At 37.8% G+C, this 6000-nt stretch overlaps 1 long non-coding RNA gene across 1 annotated transcript in view; it reads left to right on the top strand.

Annotated features, from left to right (window-relative positions):
- LOC108506509 overlaps positions 1 to 6000 on the top strand; it is a 51419-nt gene that overhangs the window by 27509 nt on the left and 17910 nt on the right. The window contains exons 2-3 of the long non-coding RNA XR_001877787.1: positions 201 to 346; positions 5770 to 5838. This is a non-coding gene — a long non-coding RNA (uncharacterized LOC108506509). The remainder of the gene's footprint in view (positions 1 to 200; positions 347 to 5769; positions 5839 to 6000) is intronic.

Raw genomic sequence — 6000 nt, 5'->3', positions numbered from 1 at the left:
GTATGTTTCCCCACTTCTCAATAAGCGTAAATTTATGCACTCTCAAGCTTAATCCCATTCTCATTGAAGAAAAAAAAAATATTAGGATTTAGGGGTTTATTTGTTTTGTTTTGCTTTTTTTTTTTTTCTTATGCTCTTTTAATTTGCTACAGTTCCTACACTTTTTATAAACTGATTTTTCTCACCCTCTCCTTTCTCAGGTGTGCAGCTATTGCTGTGAGGACCAAGAATTTCCTCCAAACAGTTAACAAAATCTCCATCTGTATTTTTGTTCCTTGAATTTTAAATGTATCAGTGCTTGTCTGATTGAATGCAATGAACCACCTGCAATAGAGAACAGGAAAAGGTGAGTTTTTTCCCTACCCTCAAAATGCAGCAGCCACTGTGTCACATTGCTCTGAGTTTTGTGTGTTTTTATTGTTGGTTCCTTGTCAGCAAAACGTCCTCTGCTGACCATGGGGCAAGAAAGTAATTATTTCAGACAAGAAAAAAATGGATTCTTCTCACTCCTTTTATTTATTAATTAAAAAACCCAAGATACACACCTTTCCTTCAGCAGTGCTACGATCAGAAAAGTTGCATTTAGACCTTAATCTGCATCCCCGTGTTTCAACACAGGATCAAAGCGATGGGTTTGCTGTTTGCTCCGGATCTTTTATCTGTGGTGCAGTGGAAAACATCAAACAAATCTCATTTATTTGCAGCTAACACATGCATAAAGAGGGCAAGGCATTGTAATTACACGTGTGTAATGCAAACTGAATTCATTTGCAGCTTTGTCTGCACAAATGCAGTATATTCATACTGTCAATATTCAGGAACGCTCAGCCCTGTGCCCTGCTGAGACATTAAACAGCTTTAGGACCGATATTTTTATTTTAGAGATGTTTTTTGGTCCCCAGCACCAGCCCAAGTGGCTGCACTGTGTTTTATTTATTTAGCTGTGTTCCCTACAAACAGCTCCCCAGCCTGGCCTGTTGTTTGGTTCTGCCCCTCCGACTGACTCTGTGGCTAATCAGGATTTCCAAATGCTGGGCTGTTAGCACACAAAGCTTAGAGGTGAGAAATTCTGTCATCACCCAGGGATTAAGCAGAGATTTATTCAGGTAACTCAGAAAAAAATTCCTCTATGAGGTTTAAAACAGGCCATGCATCTCAATTTTCAAACTTGCCCTGCACAACTAAACACCCTCCCTGGGTGGGAGGGCACTGCCCTTTGGCCAGGGGGCTTTTTTATGGTGTGTACCTATTTTTTTATTATTTTAAAATATGCACAGAAATGGTATTAATGATAAATTAATTTTTTTTTAACAAGTTACCTAAAAAATAGCAATTACAGACACCTATTGGAACTATTCTCCAAAACAACCTCTCTGTTAAATGATGGACTAACAACAGAGAAGTAAGAGCAAGGGGAAAAGTATTCTCTTACTGAAAAATTTGAGGTTTCCACCAGTACCTCTGGGTGCAGAACGTGAGCACAGCCCCAGTTGGTGACACAGTGAGTTTATTGAGTGAGCAGCAGAACCACCTGGACACATATTCACCATAAAAGGGTGATTTTTGGCTTCCAAAAAAATGGAGTAGGGAAAAAACCTCCTAAGCACTCCCCTGTCCATACTGTCCATATTGCATCCCATCCAGTCTGTCCTTGCTTGGGTGACTTCCCTAATTCTGGAGCCTCAGTGCAAGAGGTCAGTGAGCACTTTAATTGCATGTGAGAGAAGATCAGCTCCTGGCACAATTTATAACTAAGGTAACTAGTTCAGAAATCCATGGCTCATTTAATTTTAAAAAGAGGGTCTAGTTTAATTATTTATGCTGTATAAATAATGAGATTCCAACAGGCTGAGGAGTCACTGAAACATTATGATATTAAATCTTTGCAAAGAGACAGGAGGTGAAGGGAGAGGTTCTTGTGTGTTAGAAAGTGTGAGGATTAGCAAAATGTGAATTAGTAAGGGTCTGCTGCATTCAATATAGAATTTAGGGTGAACTATTTACTGTTGGCATAACTTATTAAAGTTAATTATTAAAGTTACTTATTAAAACTAACTCTATGAGCTGGTAAATAATAGAAAATGCATTTGATGAAAGAAATGCTAATTTTTTTCCTAAGAATGCTATTTGAAGTTATTTTAAAAATTCCATTTGCTATTATCTATTAATAAACAGTAGGAAACACTCAATATCCCGTGTTCAAACCTTGAAGCATTTCAAGCAGATGGGTGATATTTTGGGTTTCATCATTATTTTTATTTTTTTTTCATCTGTTCAGATTTGTTTGAAATTAAACTCATGCAAGATGAAGGGTGTGGGAGAGAAGAAACACTTTTTATCCCGGGATGCTGAGCTGAGAAGTCAGCACGTGGTTGACTGTGTTGATGGCACTAAAATAAACCAGGGAGAGCTCTCCTAAAATAATGTGTGGTCTATTAATCTAAAGATTAGGGTGGAGTGTGACAGCCAGGGGGAAAAGCAGGAATCTATTCCCAGTGACAATGAAAGCCCTCCATGCAGTGGGGATGGAAAGGTGCCTTATGCTCTGTAGGGAAAATCACCACCAAAGTCCTTCACAATTCCCAAGGAGCAATAAACCTCAGGGGATGTGACAGAGAGAGTGGAAAAATGTGGGGGAAACAAGAATTGGCTGCTTTGTCTCCCAGAAGGCTCACAAATCTGACACCAGAGGCAACCAACCAGTTGCTATTCCTAAATCTTGGACCTCTACAGCAGAATTTCCAAGTCCACATTTGCCCCTGTTTTCATGGGTCCTGTTCTGTGTTTTGTTACCTTGATCCTTTATTAATTCCATTTAATTACAGGGTAATCAGTGCTGCAGTTTATGTTCCTGTCACTTGTTTTGCTTCTGTAGGAATATCCATCAGGAATCTCAGCCCCTCCACACGTCAGTTCTCCCCTATTTTTCATTTTGACATAGCTTATAGCAAGTGTCATCATGGGATTGCATTTAAGCTGCTGCTGACAGCATGTCATTGTTCAATTAAGTTTTTTGACACCTCTTCTAATTGTATATCTCAGCACTTCATATTCCTATGAATATGCTGTTTCTCACCTTCCCCAGTTGCTTAAAAGGCAGGAAAATCTCTCTCCTTTCCTCCAAATGTGAAGATTGTGTTGAATTTATTTTGTAAGTGTGGCATTAGAATCGCATTCAAAAACCCTGCAGGTTGATGCAAACGTTCCTCAGGAATCTGAGGGATGGGGTTATTCACCTACTGCTGGAAAACTGCAGAAGTTTCTGGAAATTTCCCCACAAAATGCTATTTTCGGCAAATTTCTATGGATAAAGGCACATTTCAAACAGTGTTGTGATGAAGTCCTTGATCATTCTGCTGAAGTACTTACAGACCATCTCAATTTCAAGGTTGGTTTTCTTTTTCCCACAAAAAAGAGACCTATTTCTAAATATTGTTAGATGAATAAAAAAGTGAAAAAAATTTCAGAATCCCAAATCTGACTGAATTATCTTGCTGAACAGAGGTAGTTGACCTTGTACAAAATAAATACAAAGGAATTTTTTTAAATTTTTTTTTGCTAAAAGTGTGTTTGGGTTTTTTTATGTTCATTTGTGGCCTTGCATTTGGGATTCTTTTTTTCTTCATTTCTTTAAGAACAAGCTTAGATTTCCACAGGGTGTCTCTTGGAATGCACCAGAACAAAACATTTCAGAGTCCTAGAGAAGGAAATCTTTTACTGCTGAACCTTCATGGAATGACTAACTTTGAATTACAGTGGCTGTGAATCAGCTGTGAAACGAGGTAAACGTTTTTAATGACATAAAGTTAATTTCTGGATGTCCTTGAAGGCTCTTTGGCTTTAAAACTTTTCTTCTAGACTGGTCACACAGGACTCAAGTTCTGTTTTGGGGAGAAAGATGAAAATTGCTGATCTTCTCTTTTAATTTTTTGACAAGATGAACACAAGAACTGAAACAGGTTGTGCTTCCTTGAATAAAAGAACTGAAACTAGCTGGATCTAAGTAATGTAATACCCTTATAATTATAAATGTGCATTTTTTTACAGCCACCACAGAAAAAGTTTTTCAAGCAAATGGAAAAATTCTATTTGTTTGGTTGCTTGGGTTTTTTTTGTTTGTTTGTTTGTTTGTTTGTTTGGGGTTTTTTTGTTGGTTTTTTTTTTCTTTTTTTTTTTTTCCATAAGCCAGAACTTAATTTATTACTGAAAACAGCATGTGTGGGTAGGAGGCCTCACTGGGGAACAGGTTTTGAATCTTGGATCTCTGTTTAGGACAATAAGCAGAAACATCATGAATTCCCTTTTTAGAGTTGATCTTTAATATTCAGCAGTTTGATTTTCCTTCCACTTTCACGAGCAGGAGAGACTTTGTGGTGCCTTCCCAGCACTTTACAGCATCGGGCTGTTTTTCCATGCAGTGTGAAAATACATTTTCATGGCACACTATTCATTTTATGGGAGAGAAAAACACCTGCTCAGCACCTTTGTGAGAAATAGGAATTAATGCTGCAGAGGAGGCTCTAGATAAGTTTAGATAATGTTCAAATTCCAGGCATGAAGTTGTGATGTAAATCAAGAGGTGCAGTGAAGCTGATGCCAAACAGATCAGCTCCCATTTACCTGAGGGATCCAAACAAAAGCTTCCCAGAGGCTCTCTGAGATATTCCATGGAACTGTTGGAATCTCATCCTCACCAACACCCTCAAACTGAAGTTTCATTAAAGCTGGAAAAGACCTTTAGGATCCTCAAGTCCAACCATCCACCACCACCATGTTCACTGATTAACCACGTCCTCAGGTGCCACATCCACATATTTTTCAAACACTTTAGGAATGGTGACTCCACACCTTCCCTGGGCAGCCTGTTCCAAGGCTTTACAACCCTTTCCATGAAGAAATTTTCCCTAATATCCAACTTAAACCTTCCCTGAGGTCACTTCCTCGTTGTTTAGCGTGCAAAGCAAACACCAAGGATTTAAAAAAATATTTCCTTGCCTGGTAGAATCTTTGATTGAGTGATACAGCAACAAGCATCTCTTGAAGAAACAATTAAATATTAAAAAAAAAAGTTATGGCAGCAAACCACTTTTCACCAATATTGCAAACTGGTTGAAATGGACGTGCAAACCAACACCTTTTTTAGAAGTTAACATTTTGAGCAAATAATAATTTCAATACATTTCTGGAGTACTAATGGGGAAGACAAGAACATATGATAAACCTTTGCACACCTGCTAGATATTTATTTTCATGCTTTCTCTTATTTTCCTTTAACCATTCTTTTTTCTTCCAACTGCTGCCTCCTCCTTATTAAAGGTTATTGTATTCATAACCTTTCCTTTTAGTACATAAATTTTATTTCTTTTAAAAGTGTCTATTCAAATACTCTGCAGTCCATATCACTTCCTTTTTTTTTTTGATTTTCATTAAGCTGAATTATTTCCCATCTGGTACAAATCATTCTATCTTCAGAGCTTTTGTTGTCTCTGACTCACAGATTCTAAGATAAGACTTGAGATACTTCTGGGGTTTATTTCCTTTTACTAAATGCTTTTTTTCCTGTAGTGTTTGAGTTGGCAAAAATCTTTCCTGTGTGGTGGAAAGGATCTGACTCATGTTACTGCTTCCTAATAGATAATAATATTGCCTGTGGCCAGGATTTTCCAGACAGGTAAATCACACACCCGGCTCCCATCAGCTTTTATTGGATCCTTCCTGACCTTTGAAGAAGATTGAGCATGCATTAATTTTTATTTTCTTGCTTTACAGTGTGCATTCCTCTTACAAGAAGCACCTCACGAAAGAAGAAGTGAAAAGCAAATATTTATCTAAAGAAAGGTGAGTAAGTAAGGGAGCAACAGGCCACAGAAAAACTGTGTTTCCTCTGAGAGGGAACAGAGCAATAGAAAAGATTAAAACCAGCAACAGCAGAAATTCTCATAACAGGAGAAATTATTACAGGGCGAGATCCAGAAAGAGAAGAAATGTTCAGTTTAATGT

Source organism: Lepidothrix coronata, unplaced genomic scaffold (genome assembly GCF_001604755.1).
Source record: "Lepidothrix coronata isolate B3197 unplaced genomic scaffold, Lepidothrix_coronata-1.0 Scaffold218, whole genome shotgun sequence".
Lineage (NCBI taxonomy): Eukaryota > Metazoa > Chordata > Aves > Passeriformes > Pipridae > Lepidothrix > Lepidothrix coronata.
The sequence above is the reverse complement of the archived record's forward strand: the minus strand, read 5'-3'. Positions and strand labels throughout refer to the sequence as shown.